Source organism: Poromitra crassiceps, assembly GCF_964638095.1.
Source record: "Poromitra crassiceps genome assembly, contig: HAP1_SCAFFOLD_608, whole genome shotgun sequence".
NCBI classification, from domain to species: domain Eukaryota; kingdom Metazoa; phylum Chordata; class Actinopteri; order Beryciformes; family Melamphaidae; genus Poromitra; species Poromitra crassiceps.
In genome coordinates, this window is record NW_028151800.1 from 64,480 (window position 1) to 80,305 (window position 15,826).

General features: G+C 43.2%; 1 pseudogene across 1 annotated transcript; it reads left to right on the forward strand.

Moving 5' to 3' along the window:
• Nucleotides 1–10,606: 10,606 nt before the first annotated feature.
• LOC310771405 (C-X-C chemokine receptor type 4 pseudogene) lies at nt 10,607–12,828 on the forward strand (annotated as a pseudogene). Its single transcript has 3 exons — nt 10,607–10,624; nt 11,335–11,952; nt 12,328–12,828. The product of its transcript is annotated as a C-X-C chemokine receptor type 4 pseudogene (transcript).
• The last annotated feature ends 2,998 nt before the right edge of the window (nt 12,829–15,826 follow it).

The following is a 15,826-nucleotide window of genomic DNA, read 5'->3' on the forward strand; positions in this document are numbered from 1 at the left end:
AAAAGTGTTTAATTCAGTTGTTCCCTATAGTACACATCCTCTTTTCACCCATATCACCTAGACCAGTTGTAGTTTTTTTTCTTGTAATGTTTTTTTCATGGCGTAATTCTCGCCCATAGCAACAGGCCACCACCACCCCGTGAGGCAACGCGCTTCCGGTATCTAGCTGCCGTCACGCGCGGGTCTGGCGTACACAAATTGATTAAAATGACGAAACACACAAAAACTGTTTTTTGTGTTTAGGGGATTGTAACAAACTGATATCTTGTATCAGTTAGGCCATCTGGGGTGGTGAGGATCGGTAACAATCGGTAACAATCTGTCTGAGACTCTTGTCCTCAGTACCGGCTCGCCCCAAGGCTGTATTCTTAGTGCCTTTTTATTCACTCTTTTTACTCATGACTGTATTGCCCACTTCCTTAATAATCTGATTATAAAGTACGCGGACGACACCACCGTCATTGGGCTCATAAGCTCAAATGACGAGTCCAACTACAGACTGGAGGTGGAAAATCTAGTCAGGTGGAGCGAGGCTAACAACCTCATACTTAACGCTTCTAAAACAAAGGAGCTCGTCATCGATTTCCGCCGCACTAAGGGACCCCACCATCCCATTCTAATCAACGGCTCTGAAGTCGAGATGGTGAGGGATTTTAAATTTCTTGGTGTCACCATCTCTGATGACCTCACTTGGCACTCCAATACTAAAACAGTCATCAAAAAGGCTCAGCAACGGCTCTTCTTCTTAAGAAGACTAAAGCATTTTACCCACAACAGTCAGGTCCTCCTTAATTTTTATCGATGTATCATCGAGAGTATCCTCACCAGCTCTTTCACCATATGGTTTGGTAATCTTACTGTGAAGGAGAAAACATCTCTAAACAGAGTTGTGAGCCGTGCTCGCAGGGCAACCGGGGCCGACCTGCCTGCATTAGAAGAGCTCTACAGCTCTAGACTTCTGGCCCGTGCTTCTAGCATTGTTAGAGACCCCGCAGGTCATCCAGCCGCCAACCTCTTTAACCTACTTCCCCTCGGCAGACGCTACCGCTCTATAAAATGCTCTACCACTCTTTTTTCAAAGAGCTTTTTTTCAAGTGCGGTACGCAGTCTGAATGACCTTAATACCAAACGCTAGATCCTACACCCGCCAAGCTGTAGACCATGCCTTACTTTTTGTTGCTTTTCCTTTGTATAAGATGTCTTATACCTAACTGTACATGCAATGTTGCCTCTATGCATAGGCACTTCATCTTAATTCATGTGCACTTTAATTACCTTGCACTTTAAAACTTGAGCTGGTGAACTCGGTTCTATCCAATAGGCACTTGTCACCTTTTTATTCCTTTTATTCTTTTTACATGGTATCTAAATGTTTTTATATGCTGTCCTGTGATTTGTTATGTATGTTTTTTAAGCTCCTAGCACCCCAATTCCAATGCAGTCCCTACTGTAAATGGCAAATAAAGTGACTTGACTTGACTGTGTTGAAATGGCTTTTTGATCTCGGCCAAATGCAATTTGGCGATTTTAGGAACTGAAACTACTATTTGTTAACAGCGGCGACCATTTTCACTGCCTACAGATTCCTCTGTAGGCAGTGTTTCTCTATCTCAGCCCCATCACCAATGACAGATTCCACTGCTTGTTGACGTTTTCTCTGACTCACCCATAGAGGCCCCGGCTCCCCCTGCCAGCCCACCCCACCCCATCCCCCATGTTTTATTTGTCTATTACCACGGCCGGCCTGTCTAAAGCTTGGCAAAGCTCTCTGCACAATCACTTCCGTTTTAAATAAACTTGTTTGTTTTTTGACCGTCAGGTGGGCGTTCCCGGCAGCACGTAACACCCCTTGAAAGCTATGAATAGCTACTGCTGAAAACGATGAGCGTAACAGCGAAGAGGTGCGCATAATGTCTTGCGAGTGAGCGCACAGTTTTTTCACCCCATGCCCCACATATCCTTTGCGTGTCTGTCAAGAGATATATAAGCACCCAGCCTCAAGTGAGGATCTGAGTCAGGGTGCAACAGGCCTATAGCCTATATTTTTTTTATTTTATTTTTTGTCCAGCATTCAAATATTCCATAATTGCATGTTGTGCAGGCTATCTTATACTAATGTATACAGCAAATATTCCATAATTGCATGTTGTGCAGGCTATCTTATACTAATGTATCGATAAAAGTTAGGCATAGCAAAGCATTCTGGGTATTCCCAAGGCTATTCTGTAGATTCCATCCGGGCAACACACACACACAACACAACCACCACCCACTCACACACACACACACACACACACACACACACACACACACACACACACACACCATTCACAGCCAGCCACAAACACAGCGCGCGTTAGATTGTGGGCAGGTTTTCTCAGGCAAACATTCCAGTTTCTCCATCTCAGATCACATCCCAGATCATCTGTGATATTATGTATTTTCCCATGTTTTTCCCACTCCGGATCCAATTGTGATGTGACATCATCATGATGATTTTGATATTGTTTGAAGATTGCGTATCGCCATTCAAGCTTTGAATTAAATTTGATTAATACAGATTGAGGTGAAGTGAATAGCTACAGACTGTTTTTCAATTGAATTGAAAACGATTGAATACAGACTATGGTGTATGACTATGCCGTTTGGGCGTCTCTCAACCAGAGCAGAGTTTCCCAGCATGCACTAGTGTGTTTCAACACTGTGTTTTTGGAGATTACTTATGTGTTACGCGATATTAGTTATCTGCAATGTTATGTGATGACTACTAGAGTTGCTGCTCGCGTGAACTACATTGCTTTACATTGTAAAATGTTGGCACCATAGGTGGAGGTTTAGTTTAATCTTTAGTTTAATTCTAAATGCTGTTCTCTGCCTGAGATGCTGCTTAACACTTGGCGTGCTACAATCCTATGTAGGATGTAGGACGAACAACCCCTTCTCTTGTGGCCCCCAGACCCAGGATAGCCGCGACCTATGGGTATTATTTCAAAATATGGACAAGAAAATGCTATCTATGCTGAGTAAATGCTTAGCTATCTTGGAACGTGAACAAACATCTTAGTTTTATGTATCTGTTATGTGATTGGGCCCATTGTTTTAATTTTTCGTATTTTATATGATTATTTTAATAGTTGTATATCAAAATCAGAATCAGAATCAGAAAGACTTTAATGATCCCCAGGGGGAAATTGGGACAAGTTACAGTTGCTCGTTCACATAACACAGATAGCATGAAATAAAATAAAATAAAATACACAGTAGTAATGCGATAGTAAAATAAGCAGAGTGAGAAGAAGAAAGAACACAACATAACATGGAATAAACAGTATAACAGTATAAACAGTAAACAGTATTAAATGCAATAGGAGCAAAATAGTGGAGTACGTCTAAGTAAGCAATACGTAGAGTAAGTATAACTTACGTGCCAATTGTCATTATTGCACACTGAACTTATATTATTCGGCCTGCCCCATACGTTACACGTGGGTCAGCCATGCACTTTTCCAGTTAGCCTATCTTTATTGCACACTGAAGTTATATTATTCGGCTTGCCCTATACGTTACACGTGGCTCAGCCAGGCACTTTTCCAGTTAGCCTATCGGCTGGCTCAGTCTCAGGGAGACTGAGCGTCTCCGAGGTGCTCTTTTAAGAGAGGCATTAAATAGACCAATGGCCACAGGCAGGAATGACTTCCTGTGCCTCTCCGTGTTGCATCTGGGTGGAATCAGTCTCTCACTGAATGTACTCCTGTGTTTGACTAGCACGCCGTGGAGTGGGTGCGAGTCATTGCTCATGATGGAGCGTAGCCTGGATAACGTTCTCTTCTCTGACACCGCAGTCAGAGAGCCCAGGTCCAGCCCCACAATGTCCCTGGCTTTACGGATCAATTTGTTAAGTCTGTTGGCATCAGCTGCCTTCAGCCTGCTGCCCCAGCACACAATAGCATAGAGGAAGGCACTAGCCACTACCGACTCATAGAACATCCTCAGCATGGTCCGGCAGACGTTGAAGGACCTCAGCCGTCTCAGAAAGTAGAGACGGCTTTGCCCCTTCTTGTAGAGTGCATCAGAGTTCTTAGCCCAGTCTAGTTTATTGTCAATGTACACGCCAAGGTACTTGTAATCCTCCACTATGTCAACACTGACCCCGTGGATTGAAACAGGGGTCACCGGAGCCTTGACCCTCCTCAGGTCCACCACCAGCTCCTTTGTCTTTGACACGTTGAGCTGCAGGTGGTTCTGCTCACACCATGTGACAAAGTTGGCCACCACATCCCGATACTCATCGTCATCGCCATCTTTGATACATCCCACTATCGCAGAGTCATCAGAGAACTTCTGAAGGTGGCAAGTCTCTGTCTGGTAGGTGAAGTCTGTGGTGTAGATGGTGAAGAAGAAGGGAGAGAAGACCGTCCCCTGTGGTGCTCCCGTATTGCTGACCACTCTGTCTGACACACAGTTCTGCAGGCGAACATACTGTGGTCTGCCAGACAGGTAGTCCACAATCCAGGCCACCAGGGGGGCATCCACTCGCATCGCCATCAGCTTCTCACCCAGTAGAGCCGGCCTGATGGTGTTGAACGCACTGGAGAAGTCGAAGAACATGACTCTCACCGTGCTGGCAGGGTTTGTCAAGGTGGGCGTAGGCGCGGTTGGTCAAGTAGATGACCGCGTCCTCCACTCCCAGTCGGGGCTGGTAGGCGAACTGGAGGGGGTCAATAGATGGTTTGACCATAGGCCTGAGCTGCTCCAGGATGAGTTTCTCCAGGGTCTTCATGATGTGGGACGTCAAAGCTACCGGCCTGTAGTCGTTGGAGCCACTGGGTCTTGGCTTTTTTGGTACAGGAACGATACAGGACATTTTCCACATCACGGGGACCTTTTGGAGACTCAGGCTCTTGTTGAGGATCAGCTGTAGCACATCACACAGCTGGGGGGCACAGGCTTTGAGCACCATGGGGCTGACGCCATCCGGGCCAGCTGCTTTTCTCGTGTTTAGTCTCCTCAGCTGATTCTTCACCTGGTCCGCTGTGATGGTCAGCGTGGGTGGGGGGGAGTGGCATCATCAGCTCTGAAGCCCATCGGGGGGGGGAGAGGGGGTGTGTGGCCTCGTCTCTGGGTGACGGGGTATGAGGGGGGGGGGGGAGGTGGGCCATCAGGGCCATCAGCCGGAGCCAGAGGGAGAGAGAGGGGGGGGGGGAGAGCCGTGTGGCGGGGGGGGCTGCTGTTGGAATGCTGCAGTCAGGAGAGTCGGGGGAGGGGGCCCCCGGGCCAGCTGTATCAAATCTATTGAAAAACAGATTCAATTCATTGGCCCGATCAACCCCCCCCTCCACCCCCCCCGCTGCCAGCTTTGTTAAAGCCAGTAATAGCTTTCACACCCCTCCACACCTCTCTCATATTGTTCTGCTGGAGCTTCGCCTCTAGCCTCGACCTGTAGCATTATTTCGCTACTCTGATGCTCCCTTTCAGCTCCACCTGGATGGCCCTGATCCCCTCTCTATCACCCGACCTAAATGCTCTTTTCTTGGCGTTCAGGATGGCCTTGATGTCTTTAGTTACCCAGGGTTTATTGTTCGGGAAACATTTTATTTCCTTTGTGGGTATGTTGCAGTCCACACAGAAATTTATGTAGTCCGTAATGCACTCTGTGATCCCATCAATATCCTCGCCACAGAGTGCCTGCCAGTCAGTTACCTCAAAACAGGCTCTAAGAGCCTCAGTTCCTTCCTCTGACCATACCCTCACTGTCCTGGAGGTCACAGGCAGTTTTTTCACTATCGGGGTATATCTAGATCTGAGGTAGACTAGATTGTGATCGGATCGGCCAAGCGGGGGGAGGGGTGACGAAGAGTAGGCCGCATCCTTCACGTTCGCGTACATCAAGTCAATTGTCCTGTCGCCCCTAGTGCTGCAGCTCACGTACTGCTTAAAGTTGGGCAGTGTTTTCGTCAGTCACGTGATTAAAATCCCCCGATATCAGTACCAATGCACTCGGATGCTTAGTCTGGAGTCCAGCAATGGCGTTGTGGATATTGTCACACGCTGATATCGGGTTGGCAGAAGGGGGGATGTAAATCGCCACAACAATCACATGAGAAAACTCCCTAGGTAGATAGTATGGCCGTAGTCCCACAGCTAAAAGCTCTGTGCCCGGTGAGCACGAGCGTTCTTTAATGCTGATATGAACCGGATTGCACCATCTATTGTTAACAAGAATGGCAAGGCCACCACCTTTTTTCTTACCACTCAAGGTGCAATCGCGGTCCGCCCATATCGTCTGGAAGCCATCAATTGATGCGTTACAGTCCGGAATGTCCTTATTTAGCCAGGATTCCGTGAAACACATTAAGCTGCACTCGCGAAATTCCCTCTGTGTCCTCGCCAGACCTGTTAATTCCTCCATCTTATTCGCTATCGATCTAACGTTGCCCATGATCAGCGAGGGGAGATTTGGCTTGAATCTCCGACGTTCTCTCCTGGCTTCGTTTTTCCTCTGCCTCGCTCTTCTGCCTCTCCCCCTGCTTCCTCGCCGTGCATTTCTTATCAGTTCCTCCGGAATAAGCGGCGCCGGGACCGTCCCGGCGAGTCGGTTTACTGCTCTTACATTGTAAGAGCAGTAAACCGGTCAAAAATACGTTAAAAATTCCTCTGAACCACATGGTTACAGATGGATACACTATTTACACAATATATACACACGATAAGTGTTAGAAAAGAGCGATAATAATAATAATAATACAAATATATTGTGAATATTTCTATGGTTGTCAATAAACTAACTAACTAACTAGTCCTCCACACAGAATTGGTTAATTTACTGTGAGACTTTATGTTTTGTAGACAAGCACCAAGTATATATAATACTGGTATATAATAATAATCTTTGTAATACAATTGTTATAAAATTAAAATGTATATCACACTTATAATATGCCAACAATAATAGCACCAGTCTAAATAACATAACTTAATTCAACTTTGCCTCTCCTCTCCTCTCCTCTCCTCTCCTCTCCTCTCCTCTCCTCTCCTCTCCTCTCCTCTCCTCTCCTCTCCTCTCCTCTCCTCTCTTCTCCTCTGCTCTCCTCGTCCCCCCTCCCCCCTCTTCTCCTCTCCTCACCTCCCCTCACCTATCCTCTTCTTTCCTCTTCTCTCCTCTCCTCTTCTCACCTCTCCTCTTCTCTCCTCTCCTCTTCCCTCTCCTCTCTTCTCCTCTCCTTACAAGCCTATAGATGAGGAATTTCAGACAATGTGGCTATTGTTACAATATTGTCAACAATACTGTAATAGTACCATTCTAAATAACATAGCTTAATTCAACTTTGGCACAAATGTGGAGCTTGTGGAAAGTGGATAGTGGAAAGGGTAGTGGTCTACCATTAGGGCTAGCGGTCTACCATTAGGGCTAGTGGTTGACATGGACACAACTCTTTGTTGTCCCAGGAAGTAGCTACTATACTGTCTATAGCCAGTAATATGTAATATGTAATATATTATGTAATGATATTGGCTGGGTTTCCCAAAAGCTTCGTAGCGCTATGAAGCTAATTTAACCCTTCTTAACGCCCATCAGTGCACAGAATGTCAAGATAACATGTCTCACTTGCTGGGGATGAAGTTTGGAGTGTTTTGTTTTGTTATAATGTATTTGCTTATGAAGATTGGAGTGTTTTGTTTGGTTATAATGTATTTGCTTATGAAGATTGGAGTGTTTTGTTTGTTTGGTTATAATGTGTTTGCTTATGAAGATTTGAGTGTTTTGTTTGGTGATAATGTGTATGCTTATGAAGATTGGAGTGGTGAGTACAAAGAAAAACTGGTAAAAGAGCTCATCAAAATGGCTGGCCGATCCAAAACATTTGTGTTGTAGCCAATTTCTAACCATTTCTAGCCAGCGAATTTACACATGCACTTGAGTGAAACTCATAGTATCTATAGAGAGTGTTAATGTTAGTAATGTGAACATGCATGAACTGTGATTGAATGAATGCAGATTGTCAGATTTGTATACCAAACCCTTATCCCGGTGCATGCAAGGGTCGGCTGTACCACTAATGTTAACCAATATGTGTAAATGTGTTACAATATTGGGCTGGTTTCATAGACCTGGCACAAAAGTACATTAGTTAGTCATAATAGTCAAACATGGGTTTTCATGTTCTGACTTGCTGAAATGTGTGCTGCATATATATACATACATGTTAGTTACTCATAATAGTCAAACATGGGTTTTCATGTTCTGACTTGCTGAAATGTGTGCTGCATATATACATGTTAGTTACTCATAATAGTCAAACATGGGTTTTCATGTTCTGACTTGCTGAAATGTGTGCTGCATATACATGTTAGTTACACATAATAGTCAAACATGGGTTTTCATGTTCTGACGTGCTGAAATGTTTTACACGTCACGTAAAACAGACACAGGATTGTTGGATCTGCGGTACTACTTTGGCCTACACAATGTGTAATTTCAGGTTATTGTAAGTTATTGCATACTTGCAATCTTTCATACTTGCATACTTACAAGTGGGTTGTTTTTAATGGCATGTGATTTGCGGTACTAATTACCCAATGTGTAATTTCAGGTCATGCCTAGTGTGTCATACATACATACAAGCCTACATATCAGTTGGCTGTGTCAATGATTTTCTGTTTTATACCTCATGATGCGTCATCATTGTTTTTGTCAGACTTAGAAGCAATGTTTAAACAGTAAACAGTTTATGACAAGTGGTGTCAGCATGTTATGCTACTACACAAGACGTGTTATGGTACATAAATAATATGTAGCGTGTAATAATCTGTAGAACCCTGTCAGAACTTTTCATGTTCTGACTTGTTGAAATGTTTTAAAGTTATTTTTACATTTGACTTTGAGAACTATGATGAACTGTTAGTCAGTACTCTGTACTGATGTACAAAAGTAACAAGATTGAGGTTGTGAAATCTTCAACCGGAATAAAAAACTGGATATAATATAACTGAATAAAGCACTATCAATATAAGACAAACAAAATGCTATTATCAGTCAGGTCGGTAATGACCGGGGGAAATTATATGATTATTGTCCATTGTGTGTATGATACAACTTTGTTTATCATTCTGCCCCTCACACTATACAGTCTGTATTTAACTCAACACACTCTACCTGCCCCTGACCTCAGAGGGGAAGAAAGGATATTGTCAAGGATAGTGTCATAAGCTGATAGCAAGGTGTGGTGATCACAAGTATTGTCATAAATATTGTGGTAAATTAAATTGGTAAATTGGTTAAGCAAAGCAAGTAATGCTTTTGCAATGTAGTTTGTAAGATGAGATTCATAACTATTAGTTATATGTATTTTCTGAGATTTGCTTATATTAACTATTAACTATACATATTAAAGTATAGATGATTGTTTTGCCCAGCTTATCAAAACACATGTACAGCATGTTAAAGTTTTAAATAAACACAGCTGATCAGTTTTCAGCTGATGAGTTTGAATCCAACAGGTCTTAATGTCAATTAATTTAGCTTTAATGTGTTTTTGAAACACACACCCATACATAAAATCTCAAGTGAGACTTTTGAGAAAGAAAAAAGTCAAGAGTGTTGACCCCTCTCATATACGTAACTGCCTATAACTGTACATATATTCCTTTCACACACACACACACACACACACACACACACACACACACACACACACACACACACACACACACACACACACACACACTTTTCAAAATAGACACTCTTTCATATTGTATGTGTACATCCTGTACAAGGTACATACTTCATTGGGATTCAATGATTCACAGATGTATCAAACAAATGTATGTTATACTGACACAAATGACCAAATTACCACAAATTCAACGTGTAATGCCATTTTCTCAATAATTTTGGTCAAAACATTTGGTGTGACCCAGATCAGTCCTTGCAACGAGGACCTTGTTATCACCTTGTTATCACTGGTGTATAGCCAGACTTGGCACATTGGATGTGACCCAGATCAGACATTGTAATGAGGACTATATTTTTTGATCAAAAAATAATACAGACAATATATATATAGTTAAGCGACTAATTCACTAATACAATTGAATTAGATACCTGGCCCTGGATGTCAAACTGACCAACCGAGTCAGAATGTAAAAAGTATTGTTAATTGTTAATTATTATTCAAAACCTGAAAATACTGTAAATACTGTAAATAAACTAAACTAAAACTAAAACTTGGAACTTGTACTGTGTGTTAATTTAATGTGTTTTGAAAACACATACACATAAAATCTCAAGTGAGATTTTTGAGAGAAAGAAAAAGAGAAAAGAAAGCCGCGCCCCTTTCTACCAGAAACCCTGTCCCTAGGGGTGGGACCCCGCAACTCTGGGGTGTAACAAGATTGAGATTGGTTGAGATTGTGAAATCTTCAACTGGAATAAAAAAAGTGAAACGTTCCAGCATTACTTGCTCTGCTTTTTGTTTGAAGAAGCAGCGCCCCGGATCACCCTACTTTAGTAGTTAGATCACTGCTCTAAAGTTGCAGACACATCTCTCTCTCTCACACACACACATAGGAGCCTATCCAAAAAGAACGTTATCAACGCTTGGTTAACATGGCATCATTCTATGAGGTGAGTGCTCTTTCTGTTTGGTTTCTTTTATTATGACCTTAGCTGCAGGTTTATATTTTTACCCGTTTTTGCTCCCTTTTTTTTTTTAAATCTCTCTCCTCAGAATCGGTCGTTTACGTTAGTTCGCCTATTGTAGGCTGTATTTAGGCATGCAGAAAGTCTATCCAACTATGTTCTCGCAAAGAAATACACGCAAGGGTCAAATTTAGCTAGCCTACTTTAAAAAAGCATGAATTATCCTGCAGGCAATAGGGAGGGATATAGGCTGTGGTGCGCAGTAGCCTACGCCTAGGACCTGCCTGCCTCCCTCGGCTATATATGTTTTAAGTCTCCGGTAATATATGGGTTTGTCTTGCCACTGAATATTGAGTTTACTATCGTGAGTAACCCATCAGCTTGATTGTGTGCGTGTGTGTGCGTGCGGTATATATTCTCCCATAATGTACTTTTCCAAACTTTCCGATGGGCATAGTTTTCCTGTCATATTTGCATGTCAGCCATTTATAAAAATGTTAATTGAGAGGACTTGTGTAGTTCCTTTCATCAAATCTGTGTTAAAGTTATGGTTCAGCCTTCATTCAAACTTTGAGAGACAACTCAGACTGACCAGGCCAAACAGTAACAGTCTCATAACAGACACACGTGGCCTATGCTCTGTGAGACAGATCTCCATTTTTGACCCTAACCTTTTCCACCCCTTCTTATTCCAGGTCTTCAACATTTCCGAGAACGACTCGGATGGGTCCGGGGAGGACTATGACAATATCGACTTTGGCGAGGAGCCGTGCGGCCGAGCGCTCAGCGAAGAATTCTACCGGATCTTCTTACCGTTGGTGTACGGGATAATCTTCCTTCTGGGGATCGTGGGCAATGGATTAGTCATCTGTGTCATGGCCTACCAGAAGAAGGTCAGAACCATGACGGACAAATACCGGCTGCACCTGTCAGTGGCCGACCTGCTGTTCGTGCTCTCGCTGCCCTTCTGGGCGGTGGATGCGGCCAGCGGCTGGTACTTCGGTAGCTTCCTGTGCGTGGCTGTGCACATGATCTACACCGTCAACCTCTACAGCAGCGTCCTGATCCTGGCCTTCATCAGCCTGGACAGATACTTGGCGGTGGTGCGGGCCACCAACAGCCAGGCCACCAGGAAGCTGTTGGCAGACAAGGTGATTTACCTGGGCGTGTGGCTGCCTGCTGCGTTGCTCACCGTGCCCGACCTGGTGTTCGCCAAGGCACAGGACATGGTGACACCCTCAGACCAGCTCTTCGGCGAGGACATCGTGGAGACGTCGGGCCCCACGGTCATCTGCGAGCGCATCTACCCACAGGTAGGGTTGGGACGATATTCTAGAGCGATATATCGATAGATATTGTATTGTATCAATATCGGATCATTGCAATTTGCAAAAGGAAATTATTGATATCGTCATCTTTAAGGTACGTGTTGTAAATCCAAGGCGATGAAGCATAGATGTGCATGGCTTATGACCATAAGTGAAAGGTCAAGGACAAAAAGTAAAGTAAAGGAAAAAAATAAATAAAAAACAGCACTCACAGATCAACTTATCTTGTTTAATGGGAATAATTTGAATTGAAATTGTATCGTGTCAAGACACTTTGTAAAATCAGCAAATATCATATCATCGTCCAAATAATTTATATAGTATCATCTCGTGACTAACCTTGTGATTCCCATCCCGCAGGACTCCAGCAAAGTGTGGATGGCGGTGTTCCGCTTCCAGCACATCCTGGTGGGCTTCGTGCTGCCCGGGCTGGTCATCCTCACCTGCCACTGCATCATCATCGCCAAGCTGTCGCAGGGCGCCAAGGGCCAGACGCTGAAGAGGAAGGCGCTGAAGACCACCATCATCCTCATCCTGTGCTTCTTCGGCTGCTGGCTGCCGTACTGCATCGGCATCCTCGGGGACACGCTGCTCAACCAACTCAACGTCATCCCGCACAGCTGCGCGCTGGAGCAAGGCGTGCACAAGTGGGTCTCCATCACGGAGGCGCTGGCCTACTTCCACTGCTGCCTCAACCCCATCCTGTACGCCTTCCTGGGAGTCAGGTTTAAGAAGTCAGCCAAGAGCGCGCTGATGCTCAGCAGCAGGTCCAGCCAGAAAGCCACTCTTATGACCAAAAAGCGAGGGCACATTTCATCGGTGTCCACCGAGTCGGAGTCTTCAAGTATTTTGTCCAGTTAACAAACAATTTGACACGTTCACAGCCTTTGACTTGACACTCTCAGAGAGAGAGCGCCAAACTAAGCTTTAATTCCCAGGAATTACTACATTTTGTACAGATGTAAAGACAAAGTTTTTTATACATTTCGTATTGTTTCGCAGGCTCTGTGGCGACGGCGACCGATGAGCAAGGAGGAGAAGCTCAGCGTAACTGTACGATTATGCCCATGGTGTATTTGGTGACGTAGGTTTGCACCTGTGGTGGTAATATTTTTATATGCAAAATGTTTATTGTATACTGCCCCTGTTCAAATAAACAATAAAGATAATAAAAAGAAATAACTCTTTTCTGCGTTGTTTTGCCGTCGATACCCCAAACCTCTGGAAATCCCTGACCCTGACCCTAACCCTGACTCAATCCCTAACCCTAACCCGTGACCAGTTCCCAAGGGGTAAATGGAGTCTGTGTACGTACAATGTTGAACAATGAGAGTCTGCAACTTATATATTAGAGGAGCAATATTTAGAGGAATATTTAATTTTAAATTAACATTAGGATTATATTGTGTAATAATGTTATTCATTATTTCATTACAACAGACATTTGTACAACATTATTATTATTATGGAAAAAAACAGATTATGATGAGAATCAATTTTATTTTTTATTGGCACAGTATACAAGTTACATACGATGAATTTGAATTTATATTTCCCTCGGTTAATGCAGAAAAGCTTCCGAAGCATCCAGCACTCTTGAAGGGGTAACATCGATGCCTTGAGATTCCAAAACACGTATGACACCTGGAAGAAAGTGTTCGTTCCACAATTCTTTCATCAATTCTTTGAATTCGATGGAGACATAACCATTCTTAGCCGGATACAGACAAGGATGGCTACTAAGGCATCCGTTACACTCCACCTTCTGCATCCGCAATATCACTTCACCGAGCAGAGTGCTGCTGCAGGCTTTTATAATGTTTAGAAAAGTAAAACTGAGCAGTCCATCTGGTCGGTCCAGAGTCAGGGGCGAGATCAGAGGAGAAGGAAGGTCTTTCGGTGAGGAAGGATGTGAGGATGGAGTCGAGGTAGGTGGGGTGAGGAAGAACAATGGTGACGAAGGTGGGGTAATGAAGAACAATGGTGACGACGACGGGGACCATCTGTACATCAGATGGTGCAGCTCTTCCTCTTCTTCCGCCGAATCAGAGTGGCTGTGAGTTGTAATGAAGGACAATGGTGACGACGACGGGGTCTCCATGATGATATCTGTCTTTTTTATTGTGTAAAATGGTATGAGTCTCTTTTGAATCCGTCTCTTTTATCCTTATGTTGTGATGAGGAGGAGGAGGAGTTAGGTCTAGGGGAGGGCGTGTCGTAGGGGTATGGGAGGAGATCATCAAAAATGGCGCTGACCGGAATTTGTTGGAGAACAAATGTGAACAAAAAGTAAGATGGAGGGCGTGGCTTTTTAAAAATTGGGTCCTGTTAAACGTTCGGCTAAATCGCCCCTCCCCATCATCTGTAAAATGTGTGCGGTTATGTCCATGGTGTATTTCTCGCGTAGGTTTGTTGTATTTGATCTATTGTGGCCAGGATGTCTGCCTTCTTCAAACATCTTCTAGGGATGGTTTGAATTATGCCGATATCATCAGGTAACGTTGCGATAGCAGCTGCCTCATCACAGTCCTCAGGATTCCTTTCTGTATTGCCATCTACAGCTACAGCTGCAGTAGCAGGGCAAGGAGGCCTACGAAAACACTGAATGAGTGTCGTTTGAGTCGTTTGCTTTCGCTTCATTGTGTACCTATCAAATACGGCATCTCCTCCCCTGAGCAACTGTTTTGGTTGGCAGCAAGCAACGTCACGGTTACGTCACGCTCGTCATGTTCGAGTCGGCTCGACGGAAGCCCCGAGGGTTCAAAAGTCCGCACTTTGTAACACCGAGCGCACAGGGTGAATTTTTCTTTTCTCTTTTTCTTTCTCTCAAAAATCTCACTTGAGATTTTATGTGTATGTGTTTTCAAAACACATTAAATTAACACACAGTACAAGTTCCAAGTTTTAGTTTTAGTTTAGTTTATTTACAGTATTTACAGTATTTTCAGGTTTTGAATAATAATTAACAATTAACAATACTTTGAATAATAATTAACAATTAACAATACTTTGAATATATTATACAAGATGTTTCAATTGTATTAGTGAATTAGTCGCTTAACTATATATATATATTGTCTGTATTATTTTTTGATCAAAAAATATAGTCCTCATTACAATGTCTGATCTGGGTCACATCCAATGTGCCAAGTCTGGCTATGCACCAGTGATAACAAGGTGATAACAAGGTCCTCGTTACAAGGACTGATCTGGGTCACACTAAATGTTTTGACCACAATTATTGAGAAAATGGCATTACATGTTGAATTTGTGGTAATTTGGTCATTTGTATCAGTATAACATACATTTGTTTGATACATCTGTGAATCATTGAGTCCAATGAAGTATGTACCTGGTACAGGATGTACCTTGTACACGATGTACACATACAAGGAAACTGGATCCGGTTTGCTTAAAAACCGGGATCACATAAAACAAACAAGAATCACTATGAATCACAATATGAAAGAGTGTCTATTTTGAAAAGTGTGTGTGAAAGGAATATATGCACAGTTATAGACAGTTACGTATATGAGAGGGGTCAACACTCTTGAATTTTTTCTTTCTCAAAAGTCTCACTTGAGATTTTATGTATGGGTGTGTGTTTCAAAAACACATTAAAGCTAAATTAATTGACATTAAGACCTGTTGGATTCAAACTCATCAGCTGAAAACTGATCAGCTGTGTTTATTTAAAACTTTAACATGCTGTACATTTGTTTTGATAAGCTGGGCAAAACAATCATCTATACTTTAATATGTATAGTTAATAGTTAATATAAGCAAATCTCAGAAAATACATATAACTAATAGTTATGAATCTCATCTTACAAACTACATTGCAAAAGCATTACTTGCT